Source organism: Pseudopipra pipra, chromosome 23 (assembly GCF_036250125.1).
Source record: "Pseudopipra pipra isolate bDixPip1 chromosome 23, bDixPip1.hap1, whole genome shotgun sequence".
Classification (NCBI taxonomy): Eukaryota; Metazoa; Chordata; class Aves; order Passeriformes; family Pipridae; genus Pseudopipra; species Pseudopipra pipra.
In genome coordinates, this window is record NC_087571.1 from 737,039 (window position 1) to 756,842 (window position 19,804).

At 47.6% G+C, this 19,804-nt stretch overlaps 1 protein-coding gene across 4 annotated transcripts in view; it reads left to right on the forward strand.

Moving 5' to 3' along the window:
- ARHGAP32 (Rho GTPase activating protein 32) overlaps nt 1–19,804 on the forward strand; it is a 251,279-nt gene that overhangs the window by 126,873 nt on the left and 104,602 nt on the right. Inside the window, exon 1 of one of the 4 annotated variants that reach the window (XM_064634500.1) lies at nt 10,617–10,730. The exons of the other annotated variants lie outside the window; for them this stretch is intronic. The gene's annotated coding sequence lies outside the window, so the exon portion shown is untranslated. Of the gene's footprint in view, nt 1–10,616; nt 10,731–19,804 lie in introns of those variants that run through there. 4 annotated transcript variants of the gene reach the window in all.

Genomic DNA, 19,804 nt, shown 5'->3' on the forward strand with positions numbered 1-19,804 from the left:
TGACACATGGCTCAGAAAAACCAGCACATGGTTTACAAACTACTCCACGAAAGTAAAAATCATCCTATTTATGAAGCTTTTACAAGGTAATTTCTTTAATACACTGAATTTAAGGCATTTTACTTTGCTGTTCCTGCTGCCCTTCACTGGGTCACCACACAGAAGCTGCATTTTTGTATCTGTGAAGGCATTTTTCTTTCTTCCCAGAGATTTTGGGACTACACATGATATAGTTCTTTTGGAGGGGAAATAAATAACCCGTGGCAGGCAAGTAACAAGGGAATTCCTGTGTGTACTTGTGTCCTGGAAAATACAGTGTCATGTTTTCCACGTGGCCCTTCTGCGTGTGAGTTTGCTGTACATTTACATGTAATCACTGGAGAAACCCCAGTGTTAGTGAAGTGTCTGCATTGTCAGAGTGGGGGAGGTTGGATGGCCCGTGCTGCTGCTGCAGGAGACTCTGTTGTCCTGGCACTGCTCTCCTTACTCCAGAGGATTGTGTGTTGTACCCCCCTGACGTGCTCTAAGCCTATTTAGTGAACTAAGAGCTTCAATTCTAGTCAAAATTAAGCAGGAATTCACCTTTAGCATCTTAAAACTGACCAGAAAAGCTCTAAAATCCCGTCCTCCCTTTGTTTTTTGGTTGTTAGAAGTTACAGTGAATATTGAATATGGGATTCTGTTCAGTGCCATGGGATGAGTTTGATGTCCCTGCACTGACCTGGAGTTTTAGGGTTGGAAAGACCTCCAAGATCATCAGGACCAACCTCAGACATTAGACAGCACTTTCTAAGATAATGTCTTTAAGAAATAACATCACTGAATTACAGAATGAGATTAGAATTTGTGGGGATTAAAAATTTCAAAATAAGTGTCATTTTTCCTTACAGACTTTTCTGTGGAAGCCCTTGAGTGCACAAGTACCTTCAAGGCTTTCTCAACCAGGGTGAGGAAACTTGTTTGTTTAAAGAAACTTGAGTTTCTCCCACAGTTGCTTAAGACTTAAGATTTCAACATGATAATTTCAGTCTTTTTTTCCCCATCTCATTTCTTTTCAGAACTGAAAACTGGTGGCAGTGGTGTGAACTGTTCCACTCTCAGTGCCTGAGTTGGAGCAGCTTCGTGTTTGCTGGAAGGTGCCTTTCCTCAGAATTGGAGAGGCTGGGACTTTTTATATCAACCACTGGGCAATTTCTGAGTCTCGTGGAGCCTCAGATGAAACATCTCATTTTCAATCTCTTCTTAGAGATTTTTCCTCCTTAATTTGGTTGAGGTAAAACTAAACCCACTCATTTTAGGGCTCGTACTGGTGCCTGTTTGAACCTCTACCAGTGTTTTGGCACCTCTGTTTTGGTGGGAAGAGTGTTAATGATAAGTTAACTAATGATAAAGACATTAATCCCATTCCCACTGTCAGAGTCCTGGAAGTTTCCCAGGATGTGGCACAAAATGGGCATTTTCTCTGTCCTTTGTCTCCTCCTTCTCTCCCCCCATCCCCAGTTTGGTGGACACACAGTAATGGGGGAGAGCAAATAACCACCTGCTTGGATTCTGGGGAACTACTTTCATGGGTCATTTAATTCAATTTTTTTTCTTCAAATTTCCTCCTGTAAATGTCATTGGATGTTTTAATTACAAGTGCACTCAGCCCTTCCCACACAAGGTCTAATTGTGCCATCTAGGATTGATTACAGGTTCAGGGCAGCCTGGTGTGGTGGAAGGTGCCCATGGCAGGGGGTGCAGTGAGATGAACTTTACAGTCCCTTCCTACCCAAACCATTCTGGGATTCTGAGATTGCAGGATAAATGTAAAATCTCATATTAAAACATTGTGTTTGTGTGTGTGAGGGAGGTAATGGGGCCTTGTCTGAACTGATTTATACTCGTTCTGCAGCTCATATAAATGTTGCTCTGCAATCTGGGCAATATTCACTGTGCAGAACAGGTGAACACCTGCAGTGGGGAATCACATTTTGTCAATATGTAGAAAATATTTAGGCCTTAGACCCACCACAACTGTTCAGTTACTTGCCAGCTGTATTTTGAATCCTGTGTCCTGGTGTGAGTTGGGTACTGCCCAAAGCCTGCAGGTACTTTGGGACACTCCCTTCTCCAAAGGAAAAGCAGAGGCTGTGCAGGGCACAGCTTGTCCAGCACACTTGGGGCTGAACCATGACACGGTCTGGAGCTGTGAGTGTCCACAGAAACCTGTGGATGGGTGTGTTTGTGCCCATGGAGAGTGGGGGAGATGCAATAAATCCAAGCTTTGGGAGTACCTTGGAGATTCCTGCTAAAGCCTTTTAGTCTAGCTGAAGTTTTTATGCAACATCTGGTTAAGGAGGGAAGTTTTAACCCCAAGGAAAACTTTTCTTTTTAGAAAATCAGTTTGACCAAGTACCTTTTCTGCTCATTTCCCAGCCCCCCTTTCCCAGAAGGAAAAGTGCTTCCATCTAGTCCATTCCATGTTTAGCACTTGCTTAAGTTTTTGTATAAAAATGCAAGGGGTGATAGAAAACACATTCAGGTTTGCCTCTGAACCAGCTGTGGGACGTGGACTTGCAGTTTCTTTGGTTAATAAAAGGTTCTTGGAGGGGGGCAGATTTGAGGTGTGAAGTTTAAGGTATAATTTCTCATGATGGGCACACTGTGTGCCCAAAATCCTACTGGCACCTTCCCCCAGCCCAAGCCTGGCAGAGTGGGAAGCTGCAGGTCCTGGGCTTTGCTGGGAGGCCCTGGGAGCCCTGCAGCCCTTGCTGGGGCTGTGTTTTGGGAAAATGCATCCAGTGGGCAGGTTAGTCCCAGCCTGACCCTTGTTTTCTGTGGGGGTGCAGGCCCAGCCTGGCTCACACAGGTGAGTGGGGGCTGATCTTCCCTCTTGGGGGGTCATGGGAGGAAATGGAATAAGTTTCCCCTCAGCTTTTATCACTTCCTCCTGCCAGCTCAGGGGACATTATTTGCCTTCGTTTGCTGCTCCTCTTGTCAGCAGGAGAGGTTGGTATTTAGCCAGATGATAAATAATGCTTGTCCTGGGAAAGGAGTTCTCAGGGTGCCTGTGGTAACACTGATCTCCCCACTCAGTGCCTCCCATCCTGGGCCTGGGCCTGCGAGTTCTTGCTCAGAGAAGTGTCAGCTTTTGCTTCCAGTCTGTTTCTGAAGCTTTAAAGAAGTGTGGCTGCTGGTCACTGCCTGGGACAGGGTCATTTGGTTTTGTTGGACCAGGCTTTTGGAGACTCTGCAGACCTTGCAGGGGAAGGATAAACCTGTGCACGTTGGGCCAGCAATATTTCTTCTCCTACAGAGCCTGTTTCATAGTTTGAAAGGTACATTTTGTTGTTGTTGGCCAGAGAAGTTGTGGCTGCCCCATCCCTGGAAGTGTTCAAGGCCGGGTTGTACAGGGCTTGGAGCAACCTGGGCTAGTGGAAGGTGTGGAATGAGATGAGCTTTAAGGTCCCTTCCATCCCAAACCATTCTGGGATTCTTTATTGCACTGAGCTCGTTCTCTGAGACTAAAAGGGGGCTGTGCACCCACAGCAGTAGCTCAAAGAATATGGACCCTTCTCTACCTAATTATAGAGTTAATATGTGGAACATGGAATAATGGCAAGTTTTCCAGTGCTCCTGAAAGGTAACAGGGACTGATTTGTAATCAGACTTCAGGAACTCACTAGGATAAGCTGAAATACTCTCCTGAGCCTCTGGAATCAGGTCTGTGGAAAGGAGGGTGTTAGGAGGAGAGTGTGTCCCACCTCTGCAGTTTCAGGAATGCTGATATTGCCCCTCTGACCTCCCCTCCTCTCTGAGTCCTGTTTGTGAGAGGGCTCAGAGTGGGGCTGGGTGCCAGCAGAGCTCTTATGGAAAACCAGGAGCTGCAATTCCTATTGGGAATTCAGATTTATTCATGTCCCAGCAGAACTCTTACAGAAAAACCAGGAGCTGCAGTTCCTAATGGGAATTCAGATTTATTCATATCCTGCCCCTCCAAATGTGCTCCTGCCTTCCAGGCTCCTCAGGGTGTGTTTGCTTCTCCCTCGTGTGCTTTAGGAAGTTTTGTTTCCTGCCTTTGCAGGTTCCTTGGAAATGCTGCTCTGTACATGCAAAATGAAATCTTACTCAGCACAGCACAGTGCAAAGAACACAAATACCTCTCTTTGGATGACAGGAGGTGAGAAATCACAGCAGAAACGTATCTGAGTGGAAAAGGTGCTTAGAAAATGTGACAGAGAGACAGGATCAATGACTCCCTTAAGCCAATTAAGCTCTCCTTGCCACAGCACTCTTCCCCCATCAAATTTAATGTTTCTGGAGGTTCTGTGTTGTTTTTTCTTCTCCCTTTGGCACTCCTGCTGATAGCTGAGGTTTAGAAGGCATTTTTTCCAGGGACTTTGATTCTTATCAGCGTGGAAAAAATGTTAATATTGATTTAGTGGGGGAGAAAACAGAAGAAGTGAGTAAGAGACTAATAGCCTGGAATGACAGGGCTGTATCAGTTTTCAGTGCTCTCAGAGGAATAATGTGCTTGTTTCCACCAAATGGAAAAGTAGACTATGACTAAAACTGTCACTGACCTCCCCCAGAATTTAATGGATTTTGGAGCTCAGAGAAGAAAAGATAGTTGTAACTAACTCTGCGATCTTAATGCACTTTCCTTGAAAATCAGCAGTTTTATGAAATGCTATATGCAGGAAGATATAAAAACTGTATATATCTTATAGAGCTGTATAAAAATTTATATTCACTGCCTTAGTCTTATTTTTGAGTATGGATGGATGCACTTCTCAATAAGCAGAAACAATAACATGTTATAGCTTTGAGGTGGTTTATATCCTTATATATCCTTCTATCCTTACATGGTATATATCCTTTATATCCATTACCAGCATATAAATTGAGTCTGTTAAAAAAGGCTGGAGAAAAACTGTAAAAAAAATCTCATTCCTGGCCCATTCTCATGGCTTTTCTGAGTAAGCAGTTCCTGAATGAGGTAAATAAATATAAATAATGGTCTCTTCATACATTGGAGGGTCTGTGCATGTTGATTTGCAACAGCCAAAGGAAGGATCCTGCTCGGTCCAGTGGGAGACAGTGAAAGAAAGGACACTTTGTTTTGTGGCAAAGCCACTTTTCCTTTAAATAAATTCATAAATCAAGCAGCTCCTTTAATTTAATTGCCTCTTTGTTTTAGCCCAAAGCCACCACGTGCTGGTTCCTCTTCCAGAGCTGTCTCCATTGTCCTGGCCCTGGAAACGTTCACACAGTTGGGCTGAGCTTTACTGCCATGAAGGAGCGGGGCTGCATGAGCAGGAGGAGGATTTTGCTGCTGTTTCAGGCTCCAGAATCCTGCTCTGATCCCTGGGATAATTTGCAGTGCAATGCCATCTAGTGTGCAAAGGGCTCTCAGGATTCCTGTGCTCGGGAAGTTCATGGCAGCAATTCCTCCCTGCATCTCATTCCAGCTCCAAACAGCTGCATTTTTCCAAGGGAAACTGTGGCTGCCCCTGGATCCCTGGAAGTGTCCAAGGCCAGGCTGGACAGGGCTTGGAGCAGCCTGGGCTAGTGGAAGGTGTCCCTGCCCGTGGCAGGGGGTGGCACTGGAGGGGCTTTAAGGTCCCTTCCAACCCAAACCATCCTGGGATTCTGTGATTCCCTGATTTGGTGGAGATGGTTGTAATTAAATCTTAGCATTGTGAACTTTCAGTTTCCAAAATTCTCATCTTGACCATTGCTTGGGGGTTTTTGGAGTGAGGAAGCACTGCTAATGTGCCCAGCCCAAGAGGGAGATTTCTGTGGTCGTGGGCTGATATTGTATCATTTATACTTGTGCCATAAATTAGTTTTTGGTGTTCAGAGCATGGCCAGAGGTGTTTGTATCCCGTTTGTTGTGCTTTCCTGGCTGATAAAATACAGCTGTGAATCCACACTGAGTCAAATCACTCCTGGAGGAGTTTGAACCTCTTTGGGGTCTTCTCTGCACCTGTGGTTCAATAGCTTGGGTGCAGGACAAACATTCCTTCATCTCTCACCTTGTCTTCATTTGGACTTTGATCTCTTAAATTCTACACATGGGATAATACAGTTTTCCTGCCAGTAGGACAGAAGAAGCCCTCCCTGTCCTGTTCTGAGAAGGGTAATGTGAGTGAGATGGTTGCAGACTCAGTTCCTTTTCCAGCCCTGTTTTTGGTGGTGTTGTGTGATATCCAAGAACTGAATTTTGGATGCTGCCAGGAGAGGGGCTTGGTCTCCCCAGACCTCAGCACGGTGAGGCTGCCAGGGAGGATTTATTTCTGAATAATCTCATTTTGCTTTCAATTAATTGTGAAACCAGGCTTTAATAGGGTGTGAAATGGAAACAGAGAGGTAACACCAGCTGCCTTTATTTACATGTGTTAATCAACACAGACCCAAACAACAACAACAGAAACTGGAGCCATTCAGGGAGGAAATGCTCTGTATTTCACTGAGAACTTTGAAAAACGTGTCCTTTGTGGAGAGGAGGAAGGTCAGTGGCATATTTCAGTTTTTTTAAATTACCAGCCATGGCAGAATGCTCTCAGAGCCCTGAAGTTCCTGCATTTCAGCCTGGCCAGCTGTGGCTGTGGGAACCCCTCGTTAACTGAATGAGCTTTGCTTTGAGCAGTAACATGGAAGATGTTCCCTTTTCCCTTTGGAACATGGCCTGTGGGGTGAGGACTGGCCCACCAGGGTGTGCCTGGAGTGTCCCAGTGCCCCTTGCCAGGTCTGGTGTTACCCTCCCAGTGACTGAGGGTGGTTTCCTTTGGAGAAGGCTGGGTTTGCTCTCTGGGCCTGCAGTGGGAGGAGTTACAATTTTTTGGGAATTTCTGTTGGAAGCAGAGTTTGGTTTGCAGCCAGAATGATTTTTATTTAACTCTTTGTTCAGCTCAGAGGGCTGAGAGGGGAACAACAGCCTGGTGCTGTTGTGCTGTAGGGGGTCAGGCAGGGGTTTGTCCCAGGCAGGACACACAGGGTCACTTTTGGCTGATTCTTGTCCAACAGAGTGATTTGATTTGGGTTCCTGGGGAACTTGTAGATTTTGAATGTGTCACTTGGGGAATGGGTCTGTTGGAATGAGGAAGATGATTTCTCTAGAAAGAGTTGAAAATTTTGCATTATTCCTCCAGAGAACTTCCCAATGAAGAGATGATCCCGGGTTGTGAGGCACACTGACTGCACTCCCAAATTCCCAGTGGTGGCCGTGGCTCATCCCTGATTCCAGTAACACCCCCAGTACCCAGGAGGTGAACAGAGCCCATCCTGAGACCTGGCTGTGCCTCGGTGCTCCAGGCAGGGGGTGAAGAGCTGCTCAGAGTGCCCTGGAGATGAATGTGGATTAACCCAGCTGAGTTCCCTTCAGCACCAGTGCCCTCAGCACAGACAGTTTGGGGGGTGCTGCTGGGCTTTGTAAACCCGAAAATTATTGCAGAGTTTGAAATTCAGTTCCTGATCTGCTTCTGCCGGTGAGAGCTGGGTGTTGTTTGTAAGGATGAGAGCAATGATTTCATTTAATAAACTCAATTTAGAGAATAGTCCATGTTGGGGCTGGTTAAAATGGGATTTGTCAGTTGAGGGAATGGGAGCTTTTCTGGTTTATATTTATTTATTTATTTTATTTCCCTCTAAGAAGGAAATCAGCTCTCTGGTAGGAATTTTGTGAGCAAGTAGCACAGCCAGTTTATAAGAGGGACCAAAATTTGGGATCAGGCTTGTCTTGCACTGGTAAGGCCCTTTTCAGCTCCATGTATTTATAAGTCATACAGGCTAATTCTTCAGTCAAAGATTGGACTTGATGATCTTGGAGGTCTTTTCTAACTTTAATGATTCTGTGATATTAGTTATCAAAATACAGGCTGGTTTCTGGCAGGGACCATCATTCAGACATCCCTCTCCTGCCTCTCACAGGTCATTTCAGGTGCTCTTTGCCTCAGCAAATATATTTCCATGCTCAGAAGAGATTTTCCTCATTGTCACTGTCCATAATCCCTTTGTCCATGACAGGCCAGGCTGCAGAGAATGATGTGCAGTGGCACCAGCTCTGTGTCAGGAATTGCTTTTCAGTTGTATCAGAGAAGAGCAGGTGCAGGAGGAAATTGAGATTTAGATGGGCTGAGGGACTCTGAGGAGAGAACAGGACAGGAAAGGCTCCTTCTTCCTGATCACTACCCTGTTTGCACAAAATCAGGCTGCTCTTGGGGGTGTTTTAGACTATAGAATTTATAGGCACTGATTTCCTTCTTCCCCTGAATGTTTTTTGGTGCTGCAGCATCCCATGGTCTCTTTTCCTTGGGGGGGGATTTGAGAAGCAATCTCATGAATTTTCCCAGCTTGTTCTACCTGAACATATGGCACCTTCTGATAAGTTTCCCAGTGTAACACTTGAAGTGTTTTCTGGACACTTTAATGGACAGGAAATTTCCAGAGGTCGGGAGAAATAGGGCAGTGGGTGGGAAAGAAGCAGAGTTTCTTTCTAACAATGCTAATTTTCAATTCTTGAACCAGCTTGCATTGAGCATTATGAATTCTCCAGGGTATTTTCAGAGCTGAAAGAACAAAGAGAAACTTTGAAGAGGGGGAAATCGCTATCAGCTGATGGAGAAGGCTGGAAAAGTGTATGTTCCTATACTGAAAATGCATTTTCCTATACTAAAGTTATATGTTCCTGTGCTGAAAGTGTATGCTCCTGTACTGTGCTGTACTACACTGGACTTTATTGTACCTGTGCAAGGGAGGAAAGCTGATTAATTGTCCTTACAGTCACGTAGAGATGTTTATTGGGCATCAGGGATGTTTTTGTTACACTAACACATAAGATATGGAAAAGGGACATGTAAATAGATTAAAGTGTGTTGTCAGTTTAGGCAAGAAAAGGGGAAAATTGGGAGAATTGTCCATAGGCAGGAACGTGGGTATCAGGGCTGGAACGGGCAGAGTTCTCTGTCCCCTCTGTCCCTTAGAATGCACTTGGTAAAGAAATAACTGAAAAGTGGGCAAGAGACTTTGGAAATCTGTTCTCTGCAGAGTTAGACTTAAAATGTGAACCTGTGGGGAATTGCTGCTGTGTGATGCTGGTGGAACAGAGCACTCTGATAACCCCACTGGTGCTGGTGGGATCATTCCCTGTCATCTCTGGGCTGCCCAGCCCATGTCTGGGACTGACCGTACACCCCGGGTATAGTGGCTGCTTCAAACAGGGCATCATCTACAGTAAAATAATAAATTAAATGCAAGACTGACTTCTGACATGTTCAGGGTAAAAGCCCTTCTTGGCTCTTGGCAGGGACCTGCAGCTTCTGAGAACGGGCTGAACTTGTGATCTGTGTTTTACAACCTCCCTGGCTGGGTCTGCAAAATTACACCTGGATCTGGCCAGGGAGCTCTTTAGCCAAATTTTACAATAAAAGCATGAATTTGTGCTAAGAAAGTTTCAGATTTTAAGATTTCCATGTTAACCTTGGAGTTCAGACAGGTGGATGTGAGAAGAGGGAGCTGATTGCAATCCCTCCTTCAGTGGTGGAATAAACCCCAGGCAGGGGTGGGCTGGCTGTGGTAGAGCCACTTCCATGGCCTGTGATTCCCAAAATACCTCCTTCTGGTAGGAAAGGAAGGAAGGAAGGAAGGAGCAGACCTGGCTGTTCTGGACTGGCAGAAGTGCTGTGGAATTGCAGCAGCAGCAGCACACGCTGTGCTGTTTGTCAGAGTCATTCGAATGAGATCGTTCTTTGAGGGGTTAAATTACCACACGCACATAAAATTGAACCCAGAGTTTTGGGTCTTGGGGTGATCTCCTTGTTCGTGGTTATTGGGGCTCAGGTGCGGAATGATAAAATGCAGCCAGTGAAGGATGACCCGCCTGTTGGATTTTGCAGATGAGGATCATTTGTTCCGTGGTCACACACGGAGCCCTCGGACACGTGGACGTGTTCAGGGCTGTTCCCTGACCAGGGGAGGTTCTGACAGCAAAGTTTTCATCCTTAAATCCTTGTTTGCTTTAGGGAGTAAGCAGTGAGCAGGGGCTGTTGTCCCTCAGCCCCAGGGCACACATCCTGCCCTGCTCTGCAGCTCGCACGGCTCCGGGACCGGGCAGGAATTTCCTGGCGCTGCAGCTCCGAGCGGTCGGAGCTCGGAGGGAAGGACGGGCAGTGAGGAATCGGCTGTGCCTCACCCCGGGCGATCGGCTGAGCCTGACACTGAGCACTCGGCTGTGCCTCAGCCCGAGCCATCCCCCGGCACTCGGCTGTGCCTCAGCCCGAGCTGCCTTTCAGCATGTGATGGCAGTTGCTGGCATTTTTTTATCTCTCCTCTCGGGCTGGAGCCGCAGCCCCGGGAGCGCAATCCCTGCCTGCATTCCCTGCCTCCCTGTTTCTCTCGGCTCTCCTGGAACGGCCCGGCTCGTCCTGCGGGACCTTCCCGAGCAGAGGAGGGGACCCGGCGATTCCTCGGCGCCGCAAACCGAGCATGAAATGGGCAGTGCGGGAGCCGCGCTCGGGGCCGGGCGAGCGCAGCCCCGGCGAGATTCCCTGGAATGCTGAGCTGCAGGAGCGGCTCCGGGGCGGCAGCACAGCGAGGGTGATGTGATTCCCAGCCCGGAGTTCCTGCCTTTCGGAGCCGATGCCTGCTCGGTCCTTTCAATCAGCTGCTGGGAAGCTCCGGAGGGACCTGCAGGAGTTAGGCCTGGGCTGGGGATCCATCCATGGGAAGGACGGAGCTTTGGAGCAGGGGTAAGTCGTGCCCAGCCCCTCTGTGCTGGCTGTGAGATCCCTCGGGTCTGCTGGCTCCGTGGAATCCCAGGGATCCCACAAAGCCAGCTGGCAGGGCCCCTGCAGGGGGGCAACAAAGAGGATTCAGTCCCAGTTGAACAGCACCACAGCAGAGGGAGTTTACAGGGGGTGCTGGTATTTCTGTGCAGACTGTCTCACATGACAAAGCTCAGGACAGTGCAAACTGTGGGTCTCCTTCCAGGGATTAACCTGTGTCCTTTGGGAAGAGCTTTTTGCACTGAGGAAGTGAGTCTGAAATCATATTAATGAAGCAGAGGGACTTAGCTGGGAGTGGGGCTGGGGAACATCCCAGCAGTGCTTTCTGCAGTGGCCATCGAGACACACGTTTTTAAACCTTTAGTGCATCTTCTGCTAGTTAGAGGAATGAGAAGACAGTAAATGAGTGAGTACATTGGATGTTCTGGTGCTAGCTGTGTTCCAAACTGTTGCTAATAATGCCTAGAACACATCCCTTGTGTGAGAGTAGGGTTAGCAAAGGTTTCCTTTTAAAATGAGATTTTATCATTTATTTCCTTTGCTTTGATCTTTCATGCATCTTTAAAAATAATCTTTTGAATGTGAAGCAGTATCAGTTGATAAAGTGAATGTGTATCGACTCTGACCTTTTACCTGGGTAATTTTGTAGACCTTTATTACGTGTTTCTTTTTGATGAAGATTTGAATGTTTGTGTAGCAGACTTGAATAAATCTTCCATCAGGTGCAGGGACACACAATACTCATGTTAGATGTCAGTCTGACAGGAACCAGAAAAAAATCTGTGGTTGACAGAGTGGTTTTAGGAGGTTACATGCATCTCTTCATTCATAGCCTGTAAATTATTAACCAGACAAAATCAGCATCTGGGCTTTCTAGGAACAACTCTGCCCACGTGCCCACCTCAGAAATCCTGCCACAGGAGCTTAGTGCCACTCAAAAGTGCTCTTAGTGCTCTCACAAGCAGCACAGATCTGTCACAGCATCTGCAACACCCTGGAAAAACATGATGAGAATTGCCCTGGCTCCTTTTGGCAGCGTCAGTCACTGTGTGTCAGGATGTGTCCCAGTGCTCCCTGTGTGCTGGCTCAGCTCTTTGGCTTTTGTGGAGGAGACTTGGACTTAAACCACTTCCTATTTCCTGCCTGTCTTTGCTCCTTGCTTTTCCTAAGGCCCACTGAGCCTTTTATCCCAGATTTTATTCCCAGATTTGCATATGTGAAGAGAGGGAATCTCTTCCCAGACTTTGTTTTCCTGCATTATTTGGTCGGGCTGAGTGACACCTTTCCTTTGAGGGTTTGGTTGGTGTTGCTGGTGATGCAGCACCTGAGATACTCAAAAATCTGAGATTATTATTTGCCATGAGTTAAAGAAACTGTCAGGTTTTCGTATTTTATTTCTATGTGTTTGGCTGAACAGCCCCAGCAGAGAAGCCAGGACTGTTTGGACTGGCGGCTTTCAAATTCCTGCACAGTTTGGTGGCAGAGCTTCTCATACACAAAATTCAGCCACTCTGAGAATTAAATTAATGATTTGGAAGCTATTTATTGGACTTGTGGATCTTTTCTTATGCTGATTCCTTACAACACACTTCTGTGAATAACCAAGGTCTTCCTTCCTTCTTTTCTCCCTCCTTCCCTCCCTCCTTCTCTTCCTCCTCTTTCCCATTTTAAAAGCTGGGAATTCCTAGGGAACAACTCAGTCTGCTCTGGAGATGGGGAGGTCAAACTCCTCCTCCTGTGCAACGTAATGAGTCGAATCTCAGAAGTTTGAAACAAAACAAGGAGTTCAAAATCCTCTCCCTGATCCCAAAATACTCTAAAAGATGTTTTCTGTAAAGTCACTCAAATATGTTTTCAAAGTTTTTTACATCAAACCCCTTTGCTTGGAGCCTGGTTTGTGGTACCTGGAGGTGTCTGTGCCAGGAGTTCCAGTGTTATTTGGAATTATCTGCTGTCAGCAGTGTGGCATTAATGGGAACCTGTGCCTTTGGTCATTTAACCCAGCTTTGCAATTGCTTTTATGAAGGAAATGTTTTATTTATGCGATATTGTTTTATGGAAATTGAATTTGAGAGGGGTAAGTCGTGCACCCCAAGGTTATTTTCATTTCCTTTTGCTGCAGCACAGTTCTTTCCTTTCCCTGGGAGCCCTGGGGTCAGTGCAGCAGAGCCCCACGGGGCTGTGGGGATCCCTGCTGGAGGTGAGGGTATCCAGGCTGTTCCTGCTCTGGGAACACGCTGTGGAGCAGGACATCACACATCCCCTGTGCTGTCAGCTTGGAATGTGCTGTTTGTCCAAACAACAGCACAAGCATTTCATCACAACATGCCACAGTGGAGGCTCTGTGTGTGCTGGACCAGATGCAGCAGTTCTCCCGGGCTGGGCTGCCCCTTCCCTCCCTCTGGAAGAGCTGTGCTTTGGATTCCCAGCAGAGGTGTGCTGGCAAAACCTTCTCCTTTGTGTTCTATTCCTCAGGGTGTCTCTTGGTAGTCAGCAGTAGTAGAGGGGAGTCAGCAGCAGATTTTGCTCCTTTATCTGCTGGTTCTGACTCCCTGGAGCACATCCATGGAGCAGAGTACGGAGTTCATTGCTGATCCCTGGGGCTGCTGGGGAATGGGGCTGGGAATGGCCTCCTGAACTTAGTTTGCAGAAGGACCATGATTGCCTGAACCAGTCCATGCTCTGGCAGTGACTCCCCAGCTATGGTCACAGTTCCCGAGTGTAGGGACTTTCCATTGTCCCCATGTGTAAGTTATTACCAGTCTGGTGGAAGAACAGCCTCCCCTGTCCTGGTTTGGGAACCTCTGCTCAGGGTTGTGGTTCATGTTGTCCTCTGAAAGCCCAAAGCCTGGGAATAGTGTCCCCCTGAGAGAAGGAGAAGGAAGTGAGGTTGTCACAGAAGCAGAAAGTGTGCAGGGAAGATGTGAAGCAAATATGGGAGTGGCTCTGCATTTCTCCAGTGTCTTCCCAAGTTTCATTCCAAGTGAGAGAGATTCTGTGTCACATGGAGGAGCCAGAAAATCCAGTTTTCACCCAACTAAGGTGAAAAAAGCAGTTTTCAGCCCAGTGGCTTCAATGTGAGAAGCTCAGCAGTGTTTATTTTCTGGCCATAGTTTCTGTAGCCTGGAATACACAGAGCGAGGGAGTTTCTCAATGGTCAGTTCATACAGAGCTTTAAAGACAAAACACAAAGCCATGAAATTCCAACTAAACCCCCCCAGGCGGCAAATGGAGCCCATGGAGCCATCCAGGATGTTGTGCCCTCTTTGCCAATCACCAGTGCCCAAGGTACTGCTCTGCATGGAGCCACACACAGGGGTGTTCCTTGGTTCGGTTTTAATAACATCAGATATTTTAACTCCATGAAAACATTGAGTTTTCAGACGCTCAGAAGTTGTTTTTGCCTAATGGAGTCCCCAGTGGCTGCATCTAAGAAGTTTTTATGAATATTTCATTGCTTCTGAAGATTGACCTTCTTACACATTTAGAGGAAATAAAAGGGTGAGACCACATGAGAAAACGGGGAAAGTATCTCTGATAGAACTCTCCGAGATTTTATGTCCCAACAAGCTTAGGCATCAAATAGACTTGGCTTAAGAATTAAAACAAACAGACTCCAGCAGCTATACATGAGCTGCCTGCGTTGGCAGCTCAGCCTGGGATCGGGGATTGAGGGGGGGATATTCCCAAGCTGTGCATTTCTGACTGCAGTGAGTGAAATTATGTCAAGGTTACTCCTGATGCATCTTCAGAGAGGCACCAACTGTGTGCTGGTCTGGGAGCAGCAGCCTGGCATGGGCAGGACCCACCTCTCCAGAAGGGGTGATTGGGAAGGGTAGAATTCCCAAGGAATTGCCTTCCCTCTCCTCTTGCTGTGTGGCACGGGGCAGGTGTTCTGGTTTCACATTTATTTTGTATTTCTGGCTTAGATGTCATTATTAATATTCCTTCACATGCCTTATCCTTTGTATGGTTGAGCAGAGGGGCCTGTCCTGCCCAGTCCCTGGGGCAGTGCAAAGCAGCAGCTCAGAGGTGCTGTGTTTGCAGGGGAGTCTTCCCTGGAGTGTAGTTGCACAAGCAGCCCCTTCCCAGCCCCTGTGAGAGATCCCTCCTCAATTCCTCCTCACACAGGGGGCTTCTGCACATGGACAAACCCCTGAGGGGCAGCTGCTGAAACCTGGGGGGGATTGATCACCACCAAAACAACCTTCACTGCACACTGATGTGATGGCAGGAACACCATCAGGTGCTGAGAACTTCACCCAGTGCCAAAAGCTGGTGTTGAATTGCAAAGTTGGCTCCTGCCATGGATTTTTTGTCTCTGCTGGGTTTTGGGGTTGTTCCTCTACTGTGCCTGAGCAAGGGTAGTTCCCTGCTCTGAAGGCAGAGCCAAAGCCTGTGGGCAGCAGTGGGAACAGCCTCAGTAACCTTTGTCCAGCACCACACCTGGAATTAACCTCTAAAATCCTGGAGCAATTAAATCTCACGAGATGCCCTTCTTTGCTGCCACCCCAAAGTGGTGCCATTTGCCCTCCCTCTGGGAAGAGCTCAGGTGCTGTGGATGTAAAGAGCAGCCTGTGCCACCACAGGAGCTCTGTTTTTCGCTGTCCTGGTCAGGATGGGAGCCCAGCACTCCCCCCTGTCTCCACCCTTCTCCAGCTGTGGCTGCCCTGTCCCTGGAAGTGTCCAAGGCCAGGTTGGACAGGGCTTGGAGCAACCTGGGCTAGTGGAAGGTGTCCCTGCCCATGGCAGAGGTGGAATAGATGATCTCTGAGGTCCCTTCCACCCCAAACCATTCTGGGACTGTGTGTTTTCAAAGTTGTCCTCTGCAGGAGTTTGGATTTGTGAGGGACCTCCAGGAGTGTCCCAGCTGTTCTCACCTCTCCCAGAGGTACCAGGATACTTGGGCATGACCTCACTGGAAGCTTGGAGTGCAAACAAAAGAACAAAACAGCCCAAAGAAGAGCTGTTCTGATGCATATAAGGCACATGTGGAACTATTCCTGCATCCAGGAGGATTAAAGCACCCTGAGGGTCCTGCAGGGACCTGCCCTTTTCTCTGGCTGTGCATATTTATAAACCGTAGGAGGATTTATTAGTCTTGAAGGTGAAGCTCAGTTGAAGGGATGCTGAACAATCATCCTGCCACAGGAAAAAACCGTCTCGTGTGATTTGCCAGCTTAAAATAGTTCTGAAAGTAACTACAGGCAGAATCCACATCCCACAACCTTTTACATTTACTTAGTGCTGGTACTTGCATAAAATTCAGCTGCTGAGTTCACCTGTGATTTGATGGGAACTTGCGTCTGCTGGGAAAGGAATTTACTGTGTCCAGCTCTGGGGCTCCAACTGCAGAAGGACGTGGAGCTGCTGGAGTGAGTCCGGAGCAGGCCATGGAGATGCTCCCAGGGCTGGAGACCCTCTGCTCTGGAGCCAGGCTGGGAGAGCTGGGGGGGTTCACCTGGAGGAGAGAAGGCTCCAGGGAGACCTGGGAGCCCCTTGCAGGGCCTAAAGGGGCTCCAGGAGAGCTGGAGAGGGACTGGGGACAAGGGATGGAGGGACAGAACAAGGGGGAATGGCTTCCCACTGCCAGAGGACAGGAATAGATGGGATATTGGGAAGGAATTGTCGGCTGTGAGGGTGGGGAGGCCCTGGCACAGGTTGCCCAGAGAAGCTGTGGCTGCCCCTGGATCCCTGGAAATGTCCAAGACCAGGTTGGACGGGGCTTGGAGCAACCTGGGCTAGTGGAAGGTGTCCCTGCCCATGGCAGGGGGTGAATCTGGGTAGGTTTAAGGTCTTTTCCAACCCAAACCACTGGGATTCCATGATTCAGGTTCACCTCTATCCTCACACATTGCAGTGATGTTTCCTGTTGTACTCTGCTCAATCCATGAGGAGGAAGCAGGATCTCTTCATGGAGACACTTTGCCTTTTTACTGCAGAGGTGCCTTTGAGTTTAATTCCAGCATCCAAACCCTCCTACACAATGCCACAGACACTTTACAAAAAGGGACATGAAAATCATAGAATCACAGAATAGTTGGGGCTGGAAGGGTCCTTAAAGACCAAAATCCAGCCGTCCTGGGAGAGCTGTGCTTGGATCTCTGCTCACCCTGGTGCTGAGTGTGACAGGCCCATGGACTATCCAGAGATAGTGTCCAGCCTGGAGTAGTGATCCATGTGGCATTACAGGAGATGCATATTCTTTTTTTCTCTTCTCAAGCTCTGTTTGATTTTATATGTCTTTTTTGCTGCTCTTGAGTACTGCTTTGGAGTTGTCAAAGGGGTGATGTCAAATATCAGGGAAGAAATGGAGCTTCAGATAGAAAAATATTATTTAAACAGGTCTTTCTTATCTTTACTTTGATCATTACTTCAGGATATTTATGGTTGGTAAAGAAGCCACTCTGTTAGAAATGTTCTTTTCCTGCTCTGAAGCCACAGTTGGGGATGAGAAGGAGAAAGCAGGAGATGGGAAGTGCGGGGGAGGATAATTAGTACATTTAGCAAGATAAAGCTGGAGTGAGGCAAACCAGGCCAGATAAATACATTTGTGCTGTCAGAGTAATTAGGTGGGAAATATTTCCCTGTTTGAGATTTGCCAACCTAAAATTTCAAATATAATAAAATAAAATTCTCAAATATATCAAAAGGTAGATCTTGAAGGTGCCCCATTACAAAAGCAGCTTCTGTAAGTAATGGAGTGGGTAATGAAGGTGGTGTTTGAATGAGCAGGTTAATTCAGGGGGTAGTGCAAGTTCTCTCTGTGATGGCCTGGAGCTGAGAGAGGTAAGAAAAGTAGCATCTCAGAGTTTGATCAGTGTTAAGGCTTTTAATTTCTTCAGGATTTGTCCCAAAGATATTTGGGCCTTAGAATTTTATTTTTTTTTTAATAAAACCCAGCTGGAGAGGGACTTGGAACAAGGGTGGAGGGACAGGACAAGGGGCAATGGCTTCCCAGTGCCAGAGGACAGGGATAGATGGGATATTGGGAAGGAATTGTTCCCTGGAAGGGTGGGGAGGCCCTTCCAGGTAATGTTTCACAGGGAAATAAACCTCCCATTTCTTTCTCCTGGCCACCAGACACACTTTTCACCCAAGGCTCACATTCCAGAGCCATGCACGAAGGTGCATTGGGCCTGTGGCTTTGCCCTCTTCTGACTTGCTAAATTGCACAAACATCATAAATTAAGGGAGGGGAAACATCCAGGAGACATTAAAGTGTGGTGGCTTAGGAAGAAATTAAAAAAAGTCATTCCTAATACTGTCAGAAAAGTTCTCAGATGGAACAGGGTCGGAGACTTCTGGAGCTGTTGCTGTGGCTGAGCGTGAGCAGCAGCAATTGCAGTTCCCTGTGCCTTTGCCAGGGATTGAACCTTAAATTCCAGCTCGGAAAAACGTGCAAAGATCCGCAGGTTTCCTTGGAACAACGACACAACCTCTGCCAGGAAAACCATCAGCCTTTCCACTGCCCGAAAACTCCTGGCAGAGGCTTGGTCGGCATTCCTGCCATCCCCTCCCGGGGTTCCTGCAGGTGGGGCTGTGTTTGGGATGGAACCGGGGGGGATTCTGTGCTTGTCCAGGAGGCTGAGCCATCCCCCTGTGCCCATCACATCCTCAAATATCCCAGGACCTCCTCAGCCTGCCTGGGCCTCTGTGCTGTGTGCTGCCCCTCGGCTGTGTGGGGACAGTGGAGGGGAAGGTGTGTAAATGAGACTCACCTTGCTTGTACTTTATAGCAAACTTAAAATAGATGTCACATTTGTAATATAAATATAACTGTATATCATATTACTTATATTATAAATACATTTTATTATATTAATTATAGAAATATATTTATATTTATACCACAAATAATATAATTATATGTGCATATTTTGATATATTTATACTATTATATGATTATATTTACAATATATTTATAATAATATAATTGTAACTAACAATAATAAATATTAATAATTAATATTACGGAGCAATAATAATAATATTTGGTGTGCAAATACAGCATAAGCTGTAGATGTTTTGGCTCTCTACTAGCTCCAATCAGTGCATCATTTTCCCAGGAATTTAGATAAGAACTGGGGAGATGCTGTGTGGGATATTGAAATATTGAGAATACTGAAATCAGCTGCAGGAGCTTGTAGGAGTTATTCTACAGGTGTGTAGTGGGTTGACCTGGCCAGATACCAGGTACCCACTAAAGCTGCTCTCTCACCCTCCCTCTGCAACTGGACAGAGGAGAGAAAAAACCAAACAGCTAAGAATTCATGAGTAGAGGTAAGAGCTGGGAGAGGTCACTTACTGATCACCTTCACGGGCAAAACAGACTCAAAGTGAGTACTTATATTTACTACTAACAGGATAAGAGCCAAAGAGCAAGAAAAAAACCAGTCTTGAAAACAGCTTCCCCCCACCCCTCCTTCCTTCCATGTTCTCCCTCCTCCCCCCCAGCAGTGCAGGGGGACGGGAATGGGAGTCACAGTCAGTTGTTTCTGCTGCTGCTCAGGGAGAGGAGTTGGAGTCCTTCCCCTGCTCCCATGGGCAGACAGTCCTCCATGGACCTCTCAGTGTGAGTCCATCCCTCAGGCAGCAGCTCTTCCCAACCTGCTGTCCCGTGGGTCACTCTTCCGTGGGGTCAGTCCTTCAGGAAGGAGCTGTACTGGCGTGGGGTCCCCCACAGGGGCCACGAGTCCTGCCTGGGAAAACCCTGCTCCGGGGCCTGGGCTTCCCTCTCCACGGGCTGCAGGTCCCTGCCAGGACCCTGCTCCATCCTGGGCCTGCCACGGGGTCACAGCCCCCTTCCTGCATCCCCCTGCTCCAGCGTGGGCTCCCCCATGGGCACAGGGGCACAGCTGCCCCCCCCTGCTCTGCCCCACGGGCTGCAGGGACCTGGAGCACCTCCTGCCCCTCCTTCTGCACTGCCCTTGGGGTCTGCAGTGCTGTTCCCATGTTCTCACTCTGCTCTTCCCTGGCTGGAATTCTTTCTGTGCAACACTCTTCTGTTCCTAAATGTGTTATCCCAGAGGTGTTAC